The following is a 22,362-nucleotide window of genomic DNA, read 5'->3' as shown; positions in this document are numbered from 1 at the left end:
CACCTTCAGGTTTATAAATCAAAGTCTTACCCTCAAATTCCCGAATCTGCTGGCCAACCTTTGGTCCCTCTGCCCATGCTCACACTGAGCTTCTGCTCATGCTTAGGGATCCTCACTTGTCACTGACCCAAAGACTTATTCTTCTCCTTGCGTCTGAAGACTTCTGTTCACTCTCAGGGACATAAAGTCCCTGCCCACACTAATGATCTGAGGCTCTTATCAATAGTTGGTCCCCAAAGTCTACCAACTTTCCCTCAGGCCGCTTAAGCTCACTCCCACTCTGAGGTCCCCTGAGACTCCTCCTCACTCCCAGGTGCCCTGGAATCCTTCTTACCCTCAGGCCCAGTAGCGCTTGCTTACCCTTACCTACAAGTGCCGAGATTGCCTCAGGTCATTAAGGGCCAGGTTCATCATGAGAGTCTCTGAAGCATGTGCTTACCTTGAGCTCCACTATTGCTCAGCTCATCTGAGGACTACGGGGCTCCTGCTGACACTCAGAACTCCAAAGCTTCTCCTCACTCCCAATGGTCTAGAGCCACCTATTCGCTCTCAGATTTTCAAGAAGGGCCCTGATCAAATTAGGAACCTGGGGATCCTGGGGGAGCTTTATGCTCAAACAACACCCACTTGGTGCAATTCCAGCATGCTTTTACTTAAAACCAGTGATTGGTTATGTGCCAAGCTGACCTCTAACCCTATGTTCCCTGGACAGAATTAGGGCACTGAGCACCATTTTTATATGGGTGGAAATGGTGACTCTTGGAGCAGCAAAGAGTGCGATTCCGGAGTCAGTGGAAGAGGGAATAAGGCCATCGGGTCCCAGCTCCTGAAATGGGAAACCTAAATCCTAGAGCTGTAAAATGAATTTGAGGATTACCCTTCAGTAAGATCTCAATAATATATTTTTGAAAAATAAAGGTGAATTGACATTCTGACCCTTGTATCCAGCTTACATCAAAAATCTGTGTCCATTGGTACCAGACCAACCAGTCATTGTGCCACGTTTGAAAATTTGGAGGAAGGTTAACTGAGGAAAGTGCATTTTCCTTTGTGTACAGTCCAATCACATAGTATCTGAGCATCCCATAATAATTGCATGATGTAGATTAACTCCTCATTCAATCACAGTTGTTGCCGATGCCTCAACTTCATTGCCAGGGTTGAACAGGTAGAGGGCATGACTAGTTGTCACATGAGAGCCACTAGCCATACTTTTATATTCTTTTGCCTTGCTTCTTGAAGACCACATGTCTACCTAAAGAACCTTGCTCACACAAGGAGCTCCTCTCTGATCCTTTCTACATTTTGTTAATCCAAACCAGACACACAATTATCTGAGCTACACCCGCTACCCAGGCAGTGATGGGGAGCAGTACAGCGACATGCAGGAACACAAATGAAGAGAAGGTCAATCAGCAAGGTCAACACTTGTTTACAATGAAAAAATATTACATTGGTGCTTCACCTACCCATGGAGAATACTATGGAATAGTGCCTCATCCCATTGTGGACTCCTGCACATTCACTTACAACATACACCTTTGACTCTGGAGAGGGTGGGACAGATGACGCAGATTTACTGTTGCCATGGGTGTTTTATTGGCCATCACACTATGCCACGTTTCCTCCTGTTACAGCATGTGATGGCCCCTCCGGTTTCGGTTTGTCTTTCATACTAGCCGCGATCCTTTCTAGATATTCACTTTGGGAGCCAATAACTCTCCCGATCATGCTCATGGAGACTGTGGCACTTTAAATTGACTTGCCTATGTCAACTGTTTTACTTTTCATTTTCCATTTATGTGGCAAGAAAAGTCCAGTTAGGATTTTAAAATGCTAATAGCTCTAAATCGAGCAAACGTGAGACCCATTGCACTGCAAATGCTTGTTCCAATTGCCCTTATTCAGGCATTCCATTGTTCATGATACAAAGAGACACATGCTTCAAGCAATTCCTCTTTTCCCTTCCTAGTGTTTTAAAGTGGTTCTCCCTAAGAGTCAGGCATATTCCGAAAACAATGCAACATCTCACATTAGTACATTTTTTAATCACCTTTCATACTGGCAGCTGAAGGCTTTGCTGCTACTCCTATGCATTTGAGTTTGAGTTGTTTCGAGAGCTTCACCAGCACTTAAAATCCATGGGTGGTAGTAATAATGTTTCTTTTTGCAAATTATATTGTGTGTATGTATTATAATATGCTAAGTCATTTAATGGGTAACTAAGTGTACTTCACTACTTAACTGAAAACTAAGAAACATAGGATTCCAAAAGCATCACTACTAAATATTTAACCCCTTCGCTGTCATGTCTTTTTCCCCTCCTGTGCCGAGCCTTTTTTTGGCTATTTGGGGAAGTTCGCGCTTAGGCCCTCATAACGTTTTGTTCACGTAAGCTACCCACACCAAATTTGCGTCCTTTTTTCCCAACATCCATGGGATTCTAGAGGAACCCAGACTTTGTGGGTTCCCCTGAAGGAGACCAAGAAATTAGCCAAAATACAGTGAAAATGTTTTTTTTTTTTTTAAATGGGAAAAAAAGACTGCAGAAAGCAGCTCGTGGTTTTTTCCCTGAAAATGGCATCAACAAAGGGTTTGTGGTGGCAAGATCACCATCTTCCCAGCTTTCAGGAACAGGCGGACTTGAACTGGAAAACCCAATTTGTCAATACAATTTTGACATTTTACTGGGACATACCCCATTTTTACTATTTTTTGTGCTTTCAGCCTCCTTCCAGTTAGTGACCAAAATGGGTGGAAACCAATGCTGTATCCCACAAAGCTAAACATTTCTGAAAAGTAGACAAAATTCTGAATTCAGCAAGGGGTCATTTGTGTAGATCCTACAAGTGTTTCCTACAGAAAATAACAGCTGAAATAAAAAAACAAATTGAAATTGAGGTTAAAAAAACAGCAATTTTTCTCCACGTTTTACTCTGTAACTTTTTCCTGCGATGTCAGATGTTTTAAAGCAATATACCGTTACGTCAGCTGGACTCTTCTGGTTGTGGGGATATATAGGGCTTTTACACACTGCCTTACATTTGGAAGGAAAAATGTAGAGAAAGACAAGGGGCAACAACACTTGTTTTTCTATTCTGTGATCCCCCACGTCTCCCGATAAAAATGGTACCTCACTTGCGTGGGTAGGCCTAGCGCCCATAAAAGGATATGGCCCAAAACACAACATGGACACATCACATTTTTCCACAGAAAACAGAGGTGTTTTTTACAAAGTGCCTAACTGTGGATTTTGGCCTCTAGCTCAGCCAGCACCTGGGGAAACCTAGCAAACCAGTGCATGTTTGAAAACTAGACACCTAGGGGAATCCAAGATGGGGTGACTTGTGGGGCTCTGACCAGGTTCTGTTACCCAGAATCCTTTGCAAACCTCAAAATTTGGCCAAAAAAACACTTTTTCCTCACATTTCGGTGACAGAAAGTTCTGGAATCTGACTGGAGCCACAAATTTCCTTCCACCCAGTGTTCCCCCAAGTCTCCTGATAAAAATGGTACCTCAATTGTGTGGGTAGGCCTAGCGCCCACAAAAGGAAATGGCCCAAAACACAACGTGGACACATCACATTTTTCCACAGAAAAGAGAGGTGTTTTTTACAAAGTGCCTACCTGTGGATTTTGGCCTCTAGCTCAGCCGGCACCTTTGGAAACCCAGCAAACCAGTGCATTTTTGAAAACTAGACACCTAGGGGAATCCAAGATGGGGTGACTTGTGGGGCTCTGACCAGGTTCTGTTACCCAGAATCCTTTGCAAACCTCAAAATTTAGCCAAAAAAACACTTTTTCCTCACATTTCGGTGACAGAAAGTTCTGGAATCTGACAGGAGCCACAACTTTCCTTCCACCCAGCGTTCCCCCAAGTCTCCCAATAAAAATGATACCTCACTTGTGTGGGTAGGCCTAACGCCCACGAAAGGAAATGGCCCAAAACACAACGTGGACACATCACATTTTTTCACAGAAAAGAGAGGTGTTTTTTTCACAAAGTGCCTACCTGTGGATTTTGGCCTCTAGCTCAGCCGGCACCTGGGGAAACGTAGCCAACCAGCGCATTTTTCAAAACTAGACACCTAGGGGAATCCAAGATGGGGTGACTTGTGGGGCTGTGACCAGGTTCTGTTACCCAGAATCCTTTGCAAACCTCATAATTTGGCCAAAAAAACACTTTTTCCTCACATTTCAGTGATAGAAAGTTCTGGAATCTGACAGGAGCCACAAATTTCCTTCCACCCAGCGTTCCCCCAAGTCTCCCGATAAAAATGGTACCTCACTTGTGCAGGTGGGCCAGGTGCCTGCAACAGACAAAGGCCAAAGACTTGTAGAGATTGAGGGGATAGCACAGCGAGTTGATAAGCACATATTTTTCTTTTATACATCGTTTAGGCTGACTCTGCTTTGGGGTCCCATGCAAGTGAGGTATCATTTTACTTGGTGGACTGAGGGGAACGCAGGGTGGTAGGAAATTTGTGCAGCAGCGGTGATCCTACAAAGAAAAGTGAGGAAAATATGAATTTTTATGCATATTTTAGATTGCCGAGGAGTCTGGGTAGGAAAATGTTAGGGGATCCAGGCAAGCCACAACTCCTTGGACTCCTTGGGGTGTCTATTTTTAAAACATGTCTGGGTTTGGTAGGTTTCCCTAAATGAAGGGCGCACACAGGACCAAAACCATAGGTGCCCCCCCCTCCAAACACAGGTACTTTTACAATAGATCATTTTGGTGTGTCCACATAGTTATGTGATGTTCCAAACACTAAAATTGTAAAAAGAAACGCACTTAGGTTATGTTAAAAAGACCCCTCACCCACCAACCAAGTTGGTGGCATGCTTCATCATCGGGGTCCCACCCGAGGCACCTAGCGTGTCATAGGTGAGCTGCGATGCCTGATTACAGCAGAGCAGGTTTTGTCATTTTTACAACACATACTGGTTGGATTTGGCACGAGGGTGAGTGATGGTTCAGTGGATCAAATTTTATTAACAAGAGATTTCACAAAAATGAAATGCACTGTTGATAACTGAAAGGCCAAAAAACTGAACCAATGACTCACAGCTCATGAGCTGCAAAGCCATGGCAAGGCACCAACTGCTTTACAGTCCATTCATACACCTTTCATACATGACATGCACAAGACCATTCACGCCGCCAGCCACGGACCCAGCACATTACAACACTTGCATTGACAGACAGCGCCACTCAAGGGCCCATCACTTACATACGCCCACATGCCTGATACAGCAATCACACCAGCTGATGGGAGTGTGTGGACTGGTGTTTGGCTGGCAGTGTGTTGCAGTAGCCAACAGCAAGTCAATATGTACACCGTCAGCTAAGCCCCACTCCACATACAATGGCATCACTTTTTTTTTTCTTTTTAAACAAAGAAACCACTAACTAATTAGAAATAATTACAAAACTACAAACACAAAAGCTCTAAGTACATGACAGAAATGCCAACCATGAAACTGAACACATGAAAATACAAAACAGGCATTTTACACTCATGGTTGTTTCCAGTAAGTCTTCTGGGTGTGGTAATTCTTGAAACAACCACCCACACACAGTCCAGGCTTTGAAGGACAATTTGGGCAGTACATTTGAGTCTTCCTCCGGATACCTCTTCGAAAACACACTCTACATTTCTTAGCTGGAAAGTCTTTTTTGGGTGTGGGAGGAATGTGCTCAGCAAAGTGGCGATCTTTCAATCTAGCCACATCCTCCACCACTGCTTCTCTAGGAATTCTGGCCTGCTCCACCACAATAAGGCTCTCTATCACTGACTCCTGAAGTTTCACAAATGTCATCTTTGACTCTGGAGACCTATCCTTAAACACAATAAAAGCATTAAAAGTTGCTAAGTGGAAGAGGTGAATTGCTAACTTCTTATACCAAACGTAAGACTTATGAATAGCAGTATAAGGTTCCAACCTTAGATCAACTCTATCTACCAGGTTTGCGCACTTCAGCAACCTGGCCCCAAACAGTCACGGGGGAAGTACTCTCATCATGGATGGTACTTAGCATGTAGACATCCCTCCTGTCTGAAAACTTCAAAGCTAGCAGCTCATCATTCCGCAAGGCACTGCACTGTCCCCTCTCAAGTTTTTTACAGACAAGCTCCCTTGGATAGCCTTTCCGGTTACAACGAATTGTGCCACAAGCAACAGTGTCCACTCTAAACAATTCCTTAAACAACTGCACTCCAGTGTAAAAGTTATCTACATACAAATGGTGACCTTTGTTGAACATTCGTCTACTAAGTTCCCACACAATTTTCTCAGTAACTCCAAAAGTGGGAGGACAACCAGGGGGGTCAATACTGGAATCCCTACCAGTGTAGACACGGAAATTATACACATATCCCGTACTACTTTCAGACAGCATATACAATTTAATTCCACATTGTGCCCTCTTGCTAGGAATGTACTGCCTAAAAACCAAACGACCCTTGAAGAGGACCAAAGACTCGTCCACAGCTATTTCTTTGCCTGGACCATAGACCTCTGAAAACCAATCTACAAAATGATCAAGGACAGGCCTAATCTTAAAAAGACGGTCAGAATCAGGGTGATCTCATGGCAAGGCTAATGCATTGTCAATAAAATGCAGCATCCCAATCATGGTTGCAGGAAATATAGCTGTTGCCATCAAGGGACTAGTAGACCAATAAGAAGCCAGTGATGGCTTCCTTATCAACTCCATCAAAAGAGTCAAACCCAAAAACCTTTTCATCTCCTCCAAATTTGTGGGAATCCACTGGGTAGCTCTAGAGTGTGGGCTAAGTCTAGCAGCGTTGTCCCTCAAATACTGCTCTGCATACAAATTAGTCTGCTCAACAATCTCTTCCAAAAACACATCATCCACAAATAACTCAAAGAAATTGACAGGCAAAAAGTTCTCTGTATTGACTCTACACCCCGGTAGACCAGTAAAGGCAGGGAACTCTGGCTGCTCCATGTTTGGGGCAACCCAGAGTTTAGGTCTTCTAACGGGAAACCTTTCAGCCCCAGGTTGCTGCACTAATGGCACATCAGTGTCCTCCTCTAAAACATGACTGAGTGTGGCTTCCTCATCAGACGATTCCTCTCCGACAGAAACTTCACTGCCAGAATCTCTCACTTACTCCTCTGCCTCAGATGCAGAGTCCATCTCATAATCATGATCAGACAATGACTCAAAAAGCATACCAACCACCTGAGCTGTCATCCTGCGGCTAGCCATGATCTTTCCTACGAAAATTAACTGGACAAATGCACCACCAACAACCAGCCCTGTGTAAGATAAGTAATAAAGTATAGCTTTATCTGTAAGAGTTATAAACTCAAAAACTATACCGCTCACTTGCCTGAAAAAGCTTGACTCACCAGCAACTACTCTGTACAGACACAGCAATCACCAATGATATCCCACTAAAAAGAAAGAAAGAAAAGCAAATTAGAAGTAAGACAACATAAATATCATTGTGCACAAATCTAAGGACAATTTCACACACAAACCTGCATTTAGTACTTCACCCTCAAACATGTCATTCATGCATGGCAACAATACTCCTTTGGAGTAAATTGTTTTTACTTACCTGAAACATGCAACTATGCAAACCGCAGGTCAACCACCGCCAAAACTGCACGGAGCCACAGCAAAAAAAGCAAAAGCTTTGAACTAGAACAAAAAGAGATTTTTTTTTAAATCATAAATACAAATACTTCGCCAATTGACAAACACCCAACCATCAAGCATTTAGAAATTGGTGCCTAAGTGGATTATGCCATAAGGGCAGATGGGCCTACTAAAAAATAGGCCTATCTGCCCCAAGGAGGGCAGAAAATAAATTTAGTAGTGTGTCCCCATGGGGAGCGACCCTTGCGCAAGGGGCCACCCCCCAAACAAACAAAAAACACACACACACTATCCCTGGTGCCTAAGTGGCTTCTGCCCCCCTTGGGGGCAGATGGGAGTAAAAAAAAATAGGCCCATCTGCCCCCAAGGGGGTGGGGGGCAAAAATGGGGAACAGATCAATGCCCCCCTTGCCCAAGGGGATGCCCCCCCCCAACATAAATAAACATTAAAAAATTATCTGGCATTCTAATGGTTTCTGTCCCCATTGGGGGAATATCAGCCTAAAAATAATAGGCCGATCTGCCCCCTGGGATGCAGAAATGCCCTTGATACACATGCCCCCAAAGAGGGGGCAACCCTTGCCCAAGGGGCTGCCCTCCATCCCCTAACACACACACTATCCCTGGTGTCTAAGTGGCTTCTGCCCCCATGGGGGCAGATAGGCCTAAATAAATAGACCCATCTGCCTCCTAGGGGGGCAGAAATGGCCAACAGTTCAATGTCCCCTTTGGGGGGGCGCCCCTTGCCCAAGGGGACAACCCCCCACATAAATAAACATACACAAAAAAATCCCTGGTGTTCTAATGGTTTCTGCCCCCGACAGCCTAAAAATAATAGGCTGAACGGCCCCTAGTGGTCACAGGTAACATGCCCCCAAAATGGGAGCGACCCTTGCCGAAGGGGCTGCTCCCCGACGCACAAACAACAAAGGACAACCAAAAAAAGAAAATCCCTGGCATCTAGTGGATTCTGCCCACCTTGGGGGCAGATCGGCCTAAAAATATTAGGCCGATCTGCCCCAAAGTGGGGCAGAAAAGGCCACACAAACATGACCCCAAATGGGAGCGACCCTTGCCCAAGGGGCAGCTCCCCAACGCACAAACAGGAAAGTGCAACAAAAAAAAGAAAATCCCTGGTGTCTAGTGGATTCTTCCCCCCTTGGGGGTAGATCGGCCTAAAAATATTAGGCTGATCTGCCCCCAAGGGGGGCAGAAATGGCCACACAAACATGCCCCCAAATGGGAGCGACCCTTGCCGTAGGGGCCGCTCCCTAACTCACAAACAAGAAAGTACAACAACAAAAAAGAAAATCCCTGGCGTCTAGTGGATTCTGCCCCCCTTGGGGGCAGATCGGCCTAAAAATATTGGCCGATCTGCCCCCAAGGGAGGCAGAAATGGCCACACAAACATGCCCCCAAATGGGAGTGACCCTTGCCCAAGGGGCCGCTCCCTAACGCACAAACAACAAAGGAGAACTAAAAAAAAGAAAATCCCTGGCGTCTAGTGGGCATTCCTGCTGCCCGGTCGCAATGTGATCGGGCAGCAGGAATGCTTAAAGAGACACCGGGGGAAAGGAAAAGCCTTTCCTTTCCCCCAGTGCCTCTTTGTCCCAAACCCCACACCCGCCGGAGGAGAAACTTACCTGTTTCTCCCTACTCGCACTGGAAGCAAATGGCTTCCAGTGCGACCGGCACTGTGTAATGATCTCAGCGCGCGATCTCACGCTGACATCATTACAGTGGGGTGGGGAAGGGCGGGGGTGGAAGGGGAAGGGCTTCCCCTTCCACCCCTGCCTTTGGGGGGTGGGGAGGAACCCCACAGAGGGAGCGCTAGTGCTCCCTCTGGGCTCTGTGCCCAGGACGTAATGGTTACGTCCTGGGCACACGACCACTGTGCCTCAGGATGTAACAGAAGGGGTTAAGCTGCACCGCTTTACCTTCAGTTCAGTTATTTTGGGATGTTGATGAATGAAACAAAGTATTGAGGCATACATTCCCAATGCAAAGCGGAACGGACAGGGACAGATTTAAGAAAAGTGGCACTGCAGCCAGTGCAGTGCCACTTTTCTTGCACCCCTTCGCACCCCCCTACCGCCAACATATGTGTGCCGCATTTAGAATATGACGCACCATGGCGCAGGGTAGGTGGCAGTAGAGTCACATTTTTTGATGCTGTTGATGTACTGTTCAGTGTTAGCACCAAAAATTTGGCGCTAACCCTGAACAGTACATAGGGACCCTTTATATACAATGGTGTGCCCCCTTTTAACATCTGCTCTGAGCAGGCGTTAAAAATGCCGCAAAAAATGACACAAAGAAATCTTCTAGATTTCTTTGTGCCACTTTTTCGCCGCCCTCCCCTTAATGGGGGAATGCCCCCTTTGAATACATTACGCCTGGTGCAGGCATAATGTGGCGCAAGGGGTTACAAAATGGTGCAACTGCTTTGTAAATCTGGCACGGCGATTTTGGCCTTATTAGGCCATATTAGCGTAAAAGAAATTATGCTAATGTGGTGCAAGGAGGTGCTAGACCCTCTTAAATCTGGGTCATAGTGTTTTTGTGCTGCATACTCCGGGCACTCATGAAATACGATAGTGAAAGGATTGCGGGCTTCGGCTTCAGACCAGATCACTTGTGCATCGTTCTACTCCTGTATGTCTGAACTAATCTCCAAGGCAGTTTGTCATCCACATGATGCATCAGTTGTCTACAGATCCTACATGTTTCAAAATGAGTTTTAAGCCAATACATTTGAAAACACAGAGATAAATCGATTTTGAGATCAAACTGAAAATTCCACACTGTCACAATGGTGACAGTGAGTCTTGATGACTGACAATTGCCAATAAGGAATGTTCATAATGTGGCTCACCATTATTTTGTGTATTCTCATGCAGTCATTATAGCATGCCCTTGACTGAGCAGGCATTTGGTGTTGCTTGGATGTCAGGAAGATGCTGGGATCACCTGTCCAGTTATGCTACTCAGGAGGGTGGGCGGGATTTGTATTCTCAACGTACTTCTGGAATTTCCTGCCTCAACGTGGGGCTTGCCTAGAGAGTAGTGAATGGGAGGTGGAAGTAATGACCTGATCTGCCTGTATATTAACCATATGTATTTTGGCATCATAATTAGAATAATCTGTAACCTTTGTGGCTCTTTTGGGAAGGATTTATTTATCATTAAATTACAACAATAGCCATTTATCTGACCATAATCATGCGTACGATTCTGTCTCATGCAGGTTGAACCACACCTGAATAATCCTTTGGCCAGGAGCTTACTACTTGTTTATCAAGTCATGCAACATTTTTTCACACTTTAGTAGGATTTTTGTGAGGAGGAACCTGTCATGTGCTGTGGCATTCTTTATATCGTAGGAGATAACACTCCTAATCAAGGGCGAAAAGCCAGACTCTTCCTTGTAACTATGTGTTGACACAAGAAAGGCGAGTAACAGTGACATCAATCACTGTAGAAACCATCAACCATTGTGGGGAAATTTGTAGCATGAATCTGCGAACCCACACACTTGTTTCTCCTGTCTCATTGCTGTGGCGTAATGCAAAATGTTGGGGAACCCTTGCAGGATTTAGAGAGAGGTCCCTAAGTCTTCCATATCTTGCTGGTATTCTTTGACTTTGGACTGAATGGAGGCCCTCGAAAGGTTGAGGGTCTCATGAAGGGGGGAGGAACCACTGCAAGGGGCCTGTGTTACACCTCTAACCCATTGCCGTTCCTCTGCGTCATGTGGGCATTGTTGTATGGAGGTAATTTTAAGTCCAGAAAGTTATTACTTGATTTTTCTTAATTGGGCTGTCTAGATGGCATTTGTGTTCTTTCGCGAGGCAAGTTGGGCCGCGTAGGTGTGGCTGGTGGTGATTAGAGCATGGTGCAAGCTGTGACTTTAACTGGGTGTAGCGGGTTAAGGCTGTCTGTTCAAGTTTTCCGAATGATGTGCAAGTTATGTGTCATTTGATTCCTTCCCACTCTTTAAAGCATTAACAATTACCACGGCGGCTGCAAAAACATACACTTTTAAGAGACTCAGTCATGTCTGAAACTCATGTCAGTCGTAACTACCTAACAATTACCAGCTAGGCAGTAAAAATAGGCCAGCTTAATCAGAGTTATGTGGAATACAATTTCCTTAATTTGTCCCCGCAGAAATCATATTACTCGGGCAGGGTACGGAAACAAGAATGCTTTTCATTTGCTTCTGCGCTGTATATTTTCCAGCTTGGGTGACTAAAGCTGGCTTGGTGACTATTTTTGGAGGTGGAAAATAAAAAGAAGTGAAATACTTTGGGAGAAAGTGCTCCACTGTGTGCTTGGATTCCAGATGTCCAAATTCCAGCAGTACCAGCCCAAGATTGAGTGATTTGCATGCCAAGGATGACCTCACGAGGACCAGCCTAGTGAAAAAGAGGCGCTCCCTGACAATGGGCGCAAGGCCTTCCTGCCTTTCATATTTCTGCTGAGTGATGCCCACTGTTCCCCTCTTTTCCTGTCTCACAAAATTAGCTCTTTGTAGCTGACAACGCAAGCCTTTTTGGCTTTTCTTTCACGTTTTTTTCCCCTCAGTCCCTTTTCACCAATTCCGCTATTGTATTCTCGCTTTCAAACAGGAAAAAGTGTGATGTTTTCCTTATTTGACATCCCTGTCTGGTCCCGGCTAACTGTTTTTAATGATGGGCTGTGGGAGATTTTACACTTGATTTGTTGAATCTGAACCCTTTTGCTGTAAACTCTTTGCCACACAGAAGAAAGTAGCGTTATAAATGACAGAATGGACCCGGTCCTGAATGGCGCTTTGTTTACTGTTTTCCTTAAAGGGCCCCCCTATATTTCATCTGTCAGAGTTGCTTTTCTTTCTTTTAACAATGCTTGATTGTTTTCACAAAATTCAGGTTACACAGACAGGAGAATTCAGTATTATATTTTCCTGCCAAATTCCAAACTCTGTTTTCCTTCCCCTGTGCTCACAAAGGGCTCATAACTTACTGTCAACTGTGAAGCAAGCCACAAAGCCCCACTGTTGCTCAGCAAACAGGCTGGGCTGGACGATGCCTTGACTGGCGGCAAAGTTTGCTCAACGGCAGTAGCAGTGGAAGAAAACACGCTGGGTATGGTACTGTTTCCTCCTAAAAGGCCCAAACCCACCCCTTGCTTCATGAGGACATGGACCTAGGTGCCTGGGGCAACTTGGCTGCTAATGGCCAAGATATTCGACATTGCTGAGGCATTCATGTAAATGGTTAATGTAGCCACCTGATTGCTGGATATTCAGTGGCTGCGATTGTGATTCTCTGTGATTTGGGAAGATGCCAATGGTGCTATGCCACTGCATCTTGACATTCTGGATGGTGCGCTAGCAGAAAACAGGACCAAAGTGTGAACGTGCAATTGCTCTAGGTGAGTGACCTATGCAGCTGCTAACTGTCTTTATTGCTTCTGCCTCTTCTCCTCTTTTACTGAATACTTATTTACTAACCAGTTTCCAACATGTGTAATCTCAATCAAGGAGAACTTTTCCTGCTCGTGCGCTCTAGAGACTTGGAAGTTACTCCAAGGAGTAGTTGTAACTCCAGGAAATGCCTTAATTCCCTAAAAATGTAAAATGAAAATGGTTTGTCAGGGACACCGGCACTTAGAAAGAAATGTGCGAAATGTGCTATTAGATTACCTTAAATAGTACCTTCTATTCTGCACACCTCTTGACTATGGAGACCTGGAAAGAGCACTTCATTTATGCACTTGTTTCCACCAGTCATCCTTTGTCCTCCCCCCCTTTTGAGGGTTATGCCATGGTTCTAAGCCATTCAATCAAATGTCTTCTAGTAGTCTATCCAGACTGGAAAGTGTACTTTGTAAGCAGATCAGGCCAGGAATTGCAGTTTTACAAACTTCCTTATTGCCTCCAGTGCTAACGTTGTGAAAAAAACAGGATAACGAAATAAATATACATTTGCAGGGTCCACAGTTTTTCTTCGGATCCTGACAGTGGATCTGCAGAAAACTATGTGTGGCTAGGTTTGATTGTACTACCCATGCCTCTTTCTTCTACTTTCCTACTCATTACCTCACAGTTGCAGGTTCTTTTTTCATCTACGCTTTCATCCTTTTACATTTTTTTCTATCTTTTGCTTCCTATACTTTCTCCCATCTGTGCCTTCCCCTCTCTTGCTCTGCTTCTAAGACCTCGGATGAAAAATAAGTTTAGGGCTTCAAAAATGAATACCATGCCAGCCACCTGCACAACCCAAGCACTGTTTGCATCCAAGACACGCAGACGCTTGCTGGGTGGTTATGTCTCAAGAAACCCCCTCCATTTTAAATCCCAGCTCGTACTTGTACCTAAATCAGCCCGCCTCGTGCCGAAACCTTTGCACGTCAGAGTTGGCCTGAAGCTGCGGCTCTTAGAACGCGGTCTCGTGGCGCTGTGAGCTCGGTAGGCCTGCACTGAGTCTCCCAGCCAGCTTGCTTCTCTGGAGTGACAGCTCCACTTGCTGCGCGCGTGGCGGGCACCGGAACGACGTAGCCCACTCTCCTCTCTGGATACAGTAACATTTTGAAGGGGGCGACCAACAACATAATAGCTGAGTGTCTCGACGCGTCCTTCCTCGCTCGCCCGGACGCTGTTGAAAAAGAGCGGATCTCACTATCATTATCTGCAAGTTAGGCACACTGTGGCCTCTTTGGCTTATATCTCCCGTGCCTCTGTTGGACAAATTCCACTTTATTTGCTTAGCAGAACCATCCGGAGCGAATTCTCGTTGTCACGTGAACTGTCCTGAGATGCAGCCAGGCTCAATAATTAAAATATGAGAGAAAACACTTAATGGAACAACTGTATCCAGTTTAACTTCCGAAACCCAGATGTTTCACGCTAACAAAGCACAGTGATGAAGAGCGGCGCGCGCCGAGGCATTTTTTGGCGTGTCGCTATAAGAGGAAGTAATCAGCAGCAGATATTATGTACTGTTTGCCCACCTACGAGCTGTTATTAGCAACAAACACAAGTGAGAAAAGAGTTAGAACATACAGCCCGGGGCAGATGAAATGACAACGCTGTCTGAAACAAGAACTCCTGTTTTTGAAGTTCACTTGATGAAGGGGGCTTTTGTTAGTGACTTCAAGCAGCATCATGGCGCGCACTGCAATGTATTTTCTGGCGAAAGATCCTGCAGTACGGCTGCACCACGGCATGTCGATCTGTATAAAAAGGTATCTATAAACTACAAAGATGGATGTAGTTAGATGTATGTTGAAAGGACTACGTGATATGTATAAGTGTTTATGGATATTGATTGTCTGCATATGTTATTGTTCAGATCCTTGCACAGCCCGTGCAAAATGTGGCCACTCGCCTTCCACTACGTCTTAATAACTCTACCTTGGAATCCACGCATCTTGCCAAGTTGCTCTGGCTCCCTGTCGATAAGCACGCGAATTTTAAACCCTGTGATTGCTGTATCAGGCTTTCAATTCATGTGGTGCAGCCTATTTGTGCATAGGTTTGTGCCCTATAACTTTTCCTGAACTCGCATGTCTTCTTCTATGGCACTAATCACCTTATAAAGACCCCACAGTTAAAAATACTGGTGGGTGGATTGCTTGAATTATTCTCAGCCACTTGTACTTACTCAGGGGGGCACATTCCAGACTTTCGTTTTTAGCCCACTATTCTGCCTCAGGCACGAACTATCCAATTGCAAGTCGGCATTGACCCTGCTCCTAAAGGAACAGTCCAGCCTGAACTGCAGGCGAGGCCCTCTCTAAATGGGAACATACGCACCCTAGACCAGATTCCTCCGATCTTCAGTAGAGTTCACTTTCAGCCCAATGGCCCAGTGGACACAGGACACACTGGACACACCAATCACACCTAGGGTGTCACACTGAAATAAACAAAAGTGATGCATTGAAAACTTGAGGTACATACTCATGAGTGGCCACCTCAATAACTATTTGAGGGAAATCTAGCACCAAGACTCAACAGCACATCTGTGCGTTTCAAAAACGTACTGCATTAGCAAGTAAAAAGTTGCTTGTTTGCTTTAAAAACCATTAATGTATACATATATATATAATAGATGACTGAATAGGTTTACAATGCAAGCTTTGAAAACTAAGGGCCTTGTTTACAATTTAGTGGTGTGGGAAATCTGCCAAAATATGGTGTTGGTCTCGTTCTTCATGTTTAGATTACGTATTACATCAATACATTCTTAATGCGGATGATGGGTCACATGCCACTTTTTGAGAAATATCCTTCTCCAACAGTCTCTAAATTAGGGACATAGGCCTTCATTATGAGGTTGGCGGGCGGCGCCAATGCGGCCGCACTCCCACCGCGGTCATTATGAGATCCCCGCCGGCCGAGCGGGGATTTCGGCCGCAACACGGAGCCGGCGGCGTTGCGGCCGTGCGACGGGTGCAGTTGCACATGTTGTGCTTTTCATGGGGCCCTGTCAGGGGGCCCAGCGACTCCCCGTACCGCCAGCCTTTTCCTGGTGGTTCAAACCGCCAGGAAAAGGCTGGCGGTCGGGGACTCGTAATCCCCTGGGCAGCGCTGCAAGCAGCGCTGCCCAGGCAGATTATCACCGCCGGGTCAAATGTGGGGGGAACCGCCGGCCCCGGCGGTGCGACCGCAGCGCTTCCGTCGCGGTCAAAATACCCAAGATTGCACCGCCAGCCTGTTGGCGGTGCAATCGCCAAAACAGCCCTGGCGGTCTTAGACCGCCAGGGTTGTAATGACCCCCATAATCTCTCTAAGGTGAGAAGAAAAACCGAGACTAGATAGAGTGTGCAAGTTTTGTTAGAAATGTGGTCTCTAGTTGGCAGCGGTTTGTACCCTGTCCAAGTAGGGACCCTCACTCTAGTCAGGGAAAGGGAGTCACATACCTAAGACAACCCCTGCTCACCCCCTTGGTAACTTGACACTAGCAGTCAGGGTTATCTCAGAGGCAATGTGTTAAGTATTTGTACCCACACACAGTATCGCAGTTAAAACATTACAAAGGGACACCATGCCAGTTTAGAAAAAAAGCCAATATTTATCTAATTAAAATAAGACCAAAACAACAAAATTCCAACATACACAAGCAAAGATATTCATTTCTAAAGATTAAGGCCCTCATTATGACCTTGGCGGGCGGCTTCAGGCGGCCGCCAATGCGGCTGCACTCCCGCCGCGGTCATTATGAGATCCCTGCTAGGCTGGCGGGCAGAAACCTGGTTTCCGCCCGCCGGCCCTGCGGGGATCTCGGCCACAACACAGGAGCCGGCGGTGTTGCAGCCGTGCGACGGGTGCAGTTGCATCCGTCGCGCTTTTCACTGTCTGCATAGCAGACAGTGAAAAGCTGCATGGAGCCCTGTCAGGGGGCCCAGCGACTCCCCGTACCGCCAGCCTTTTCCTGGCGGTTCAAACCACAAGGAAAAGGCTGGCGGTCGGGGACTCGTAATCCCCTGGGCAGCGCTGCAAGCAGCGCTGCCAAGGCGGATTATCACCGCCGGGGCAAATGTGGCGGGAAACTGCGGTCAAAATACCCAAGATTGCACCGCCAGGGTTGTAATGACCCCCTAAATCTCAATAAAGCGCCTAGAAACCCAATAGCTCCAAATGGGGCTATCATGATGTCATTGAAAAAGTAATTCCCAACAGTCATGCACAACTCACGAGGGAGTCCTGCGCCAATCACAAAGTCGCGCAAACTCCCAGGTAGAGTACCATTGAAAACAATGAAACAAAGACGTTGCACAGAGTCAGGGAGGTGAGGCGTCGCTGGAGCCAGCGTGGCGTTGGTTCCTTATTGCTACTGGGGAGGTGAGGCGTTGGTTCCTTACTGCGAGGCAGGGGAGGTGAGGCATCGCTTCCTTACAGTTGAAGGGGAGGTTATACGGCATCAGTGGTGAGGCATGGGTTCCTTATGATCCAGCAGGGTCAATGAATTTGATGGGTCAGGACATGGTGGGTTGACCTCTCGGGGTTGCAGTCACACCACGGGGCCATAGGCACGGCGGAGGACTTGGGTGTCATGGACGCCAGTCACACGGTGCTTGGGGCTGATGATGTCGCAGGACTTTAGAGGCACTGCAGCAGCGTCAGATATGTGAGGTCAGTCAGGGTCTTTGCACTCCAGCGTGGACCACGGTTTTGGTGCAGGCAGTGGAGTCGGATAGCAGCAGCACCGGTTCTGGAATCATCCAGAGTCAATGTGCCTGGTTCTTCTTGTTTTTAGGCCAGCTAATATTCCCAAGGGCTCAGGAGTTGGAATGGGCACCGCCTGGCGAGTCAGGGTCCTCAGCACGAGAACCAAGAGGATGGTAGGTGAAGTCTTTGCTGTCCCTGAGACTTCTTAACAGGAGGCAAGCTCAGTTTAAGCTCTTAGAGAAACTTCACAAGCAGGATACACAGAAAAGTCCAGTCTTTGTCCTCTCCAAAGCAGAAGCAGTAACTGCAGGCCAACCCAGCGAAGCACACACAGCAAAGGGGCAGTACGCCTCCTCATAGCTCTTCAGTTCTTCTTCTTTGCAAAGTCTCCTCTTGATACAGAAGTGTTCTAAAGTTGTGGGGTCAGCAGTCCAATACTTATACTAATTTCTGCCTTTGAAGTAGGTAAACTTCAAAGGGAAGTCTTTGTAGTGCACAGGACCCTGCCTCTCTCTGTCCTCGCCCCAGGCACACTCTAGGGGGTCAGAGACTGTATGGTGTGAGGTCTTGCACAGCCCTATTCAGGTGCAAGTGTTATCTCCTCCCACCATTCTAGATCATGAAGACCCATCAGGATAAGCAAGACACACCTCAGCTCTCTTTGTGTGGTTGTCTACAGTGAATTCACAAACAGCCCAACTGTCAGTCTGACCCAGACGTGTATTCAGCAGTCAGGCAGAGGCACAGAATGGTTAAGCAGGAAAATGCCTACTTTCTAAAATTGGCATTTTAAAACTTACAATCTAAAAACCAAAATATGTGTTTTTTAATTGTGAGTTCAGTGACCCCAAACTCCATGTCTCTATCTGCTCCCAATGGGAAACTGTACTTAAAAGATATTTCAAGGCAATCCCCCTGTTACCACATGGGAGAGATAACCCTTGCAATAATGAGAAATATTTCACTATCAGGACATGTAAAACACACCAGCACATGTCCAACCATTTAAATACACTGCACCCTGCCCTTGGGGCTGCCTTGGGCCTACCTTAGGGGTTCCTTGCATGTACTAAAAAGGAAAGTTTGGGCCTGGCAGGTGGCTGGACTTGCCAGGTCGACATGGCAGTTTAAAACTGCACACACTGACACTGCAATGGTAGGTCTGAGACATGTTTAAAGGGCTACTCATATGGGTGGCAAAATCAGTGCTGCAGGTCCACTAGTAGCATTTGATTTACAGGCCCTGCACACATGGTGCACTATACTAGGGACTTACTAGTAAATCAAAAATGCCAATCATGGATAGCCAATCATAGTCACAATTTACACAGGGAGCACTTGCACTTTAGCACTGGTCAGCAGTACCCGAGTACCAAACAAGCAAAAATGAAATCCAGCACATAGTCAAAAATACAGGAGGCAGAGGCAAAAAGGCAGGGTAAACCACGCCGAGGATGCCAGGTCTTACAAGTTTGTACTGTGGAAACACACTACAGATTTACCCTTTTAACAAATTCTCTACTTAATCCCAGGAAATACTTTTATGTTTTTCTTTGGGAATCCTTAGGGTCTGTTTATTTAGCAGGCAGATCTGCTGTCTGTGCTGTGGGCCTATGTGATCATTGCAACCCAATGTAAAATAACAGTGTGTAAATACCTACACCTGTGAGGGGTCTTTCCAGTTTGAATTTTCAGTGTCCAGTCCAGGGCTTGCATAATGTAAGGATGAAAGTGGCTGTCATAGCACATACACAGAAGAGGTGCGATCCCCGCTATGTATGGTGCTTGAAACGTTACTTCAAGACCCATGAGAGGAGAGAAAATCCCTCACGGTCTCTCATTGTACCTGCCTCGTCATCCCTAGTCATGGATTTAGACAATTCAAAAAATTAGATGAGGAAGGCTCACTCACATATTGTGACATGCTTCATCATAGAAAAACTCATCCTACCCTGGTAAGATAGTACTAACAGGGGGAACTCGATCTCTAAGGGGTGGTTACCTGAGGAAGTTCTTAAATATTAGATCTCCTGGACAAATACCCGGGATCCAGATAGCCATTACTAAAAATACCTGAGGGTAAACCACAAGATATCTCTTTATAAAGTGATAATCACGGTATGATTAAAAACCTCAAAATAAGAAATGGAGGACAACGTTGGGTGCAATGGCCCTTATGTACCTCATTTATGCTAACATGCTTCTGCTCTTCTTAAGGCCTAGCTAGGCCATCATAGGCTGCCATAGGCCATACCATCTGCCTTCAGCTCTTTTGTAATTCGGGTAAAGATGGGGCAATCCTAATGGATATGGGACCAGTGTTCCTGGGTGCCTATATGGAGAATGCCCTTTTCTTGGTATGTAATGTTGAGAATCATCCTATGACGTGTGTTAGAAATGGGGTCTCTAGTTGGCAGAAGTGTACACCCTTGTCCAAGTAGGGACCACAATCCTAGTCAGGATAAGTCACACACAATCCAAATTATCTTGTGCCCATCATCTGGTAGCTTGGCACAGAGCAGTCAGTCTTAACTTAGAAGGCAATATGTAAAGTATTTGTGCAATAAATCTTACAGTAACACAGTGAAAACACCACAAAAATACACCATCCAGGTTTAGAGAAATATAGGATATTTATCTGGTTAAAGTAAGGTAAAAACGATAAAGATTCAATAAGCACAAGTTGAAATATCACTTTCGCAAGATTAAAAAGAGTCTTAAGTCTTAGAAATCTTAGAAAGTTGTCTCTTGTTTACACAAAGTACCTGACTTGCATCAAAAATAACACACACGGAGACTGCAGAGGAGGAGATGCATGGAAAAATAGGGTGTGCATCGGATTTTCCGACGCAGCACAGACGATGCGTCATTTCTTTCCATACTGCAGGGGGCTTTCTGTTGTTTTTCAGTGCACAGTCTTGGTTCCTCACTGCGATGCGGGGATCTTTTTGACACCCAGGGACAATGTGGGGAAATCCTGGGGGTGTGGGAAGAAGTCACGAGCATTGCATTGATCCAGTGTGGCGATGCATCGAATCATTGTCGCACAGCAGGCGTTGCATTGATTTTCCACTGGGGGAATCAGCTGCGTCGTTCACGTTTGGCTGTGCGTCGATCCAGTAGGGCTGCACATCGAATTTTTTTGTCGCAAGGCAGCCGCTGGATAAAATGTTCACTCGAGAAGTCAGGCTGCGTCATTCCAGCTTGGCTGGTCAGAGATTTCTCTGTCGTAAAAAAGCTGTGCATCATTTCCAGCAGGCTATGCATTGATTTTTGGTGCACAAGGAGTTTCCTGGAGAGATGAAGTCTTATTTTGTCCCTGAGACTTTAGAAAACAAGAGGCAATCTCAATCCAAGCCCTTGGAGAGCACTTCTCAGCAAAGTCAGATGGCAGCAGGGCAACAGCAGGGCAGCAGTCCTTCTCAGCAAAGCAGTCCAGGTAAGTCCCCTAGGGCAGCCAGGTAGTTCTACTTCAGGTTCAGAAGTGATTGAGTTGGTGCGGTCTGAGACCCACTTTATATACCAAAAAATGACTTTGAAGTGGGGGAGACTTCAAAGAGTGGTTTTGAAGTTCACAAGTTCCTCTTGCTGTACAGGTCTGTCTGCCAGGGTCCCAGTAGGGGGTTTGGCAGTCCGTTGTGTGAGGGCAGGCCACTAGCCTTTGAAATGCAAGTGTCAGGCCCTCCACCCTTCCTGCTCCGGAAGACCCATTCAGTATGCAGATGAGTGCAGGTGTAACTAAGTGTCCTGTGTTTGGGGTTGTCTGGGTGAGATGCACAAGGAAGCTGTCAACCAGCCCAGCCCAGACGTTGATTGGAGAGAGGCTGTAAGGCACAGATGGATTTTAAGTGCAGAGAAATGCTTACTTTCTAAAAGTGGCATTTCTAAAATAGTAATATAAAATCCAACCTCACCAATAATTAGGATTTTCTTTTACTCTTCTGGCCATACTAAATATGACCTGGTTACCACTTTCTGATCAAAATCTACCACTCAAACAGTATATGAGGGTAGTCCTAATGCTATCATATGAAAGGAGCAGGCCTCACAGTAGTGGAAAGCGAATTTAGGAGTCTTCCACTACCAGGACATATAAAACACACATGTACATGTCCTGCCTTTTACCTACGTAACACCCTGCAGAATGGGTTTAATGGGTTACCTATGGCCTACCTCAGGGGTGAAGGCTGTCGTCAAGTCGCCAACTTCCCCTCAGTTGTATTACGATGTTTCCACCGAGCTGATCGGTGGAAACATCGCATTACAAAGTTTCTGACAGTCAGACTGGCAGAAACAGTGCCACAATATTGGCCGAGGCCAATGCCCTTGCACAAAGCACCCTCGGAATGTGCACTGTGCTCATTACAAGGGTGCTAGCAAGGCAGCCCCTGCACTGCCTATGCCATAGGAATGGGCAGTGCGGGCTCCCCGCCGTGGCCCCAGCACTGGCTTTCAGCCAGCCTTTCCATGGCGGTTAGACCGCCATGGAAAGGCTAGCGGAAAGTGGACTCATGATCACCGCCACCACCACATCAGGATCTGTGATTTCGGTTGTCCCTTAGCGGTC

The 22,362-nt window shown here is 46.1% G+C and overlaps 1 protein-coding gene across 15 annotated transcripts in view; it reads left to right on the top strand.

Moving 5' to 3' along the window:
* SOX6 (SRY-box transcription factor 6) overlaps nt 1-22,362 on the top strand; it is a 777,007-nt gene that overhangs the window by 244,455 nt on the left and 510,190 nt on the right. The window lies entirely within an intron of this gene.

This window comes from Pleurodeles waltl, chromosome 3_1, assembly GCF_031143425.1.
Source record: "Pleurodeles waltl isolate 20211129_DDA chromosome 3_1, aPleWal1.hap1.20221129, whole genome shotgun sequence".
Classification (NCBI taxonomy): domain Eukaryota; kingdom Metazoa; phylum Chordata; class Amphibia; order Caudata; family Salamandridae; genus Pleurodeles; species Pleurodeles waltl.
This window is presented reverse-complemented; position numbering and strand designations above follow the sequence as displayed.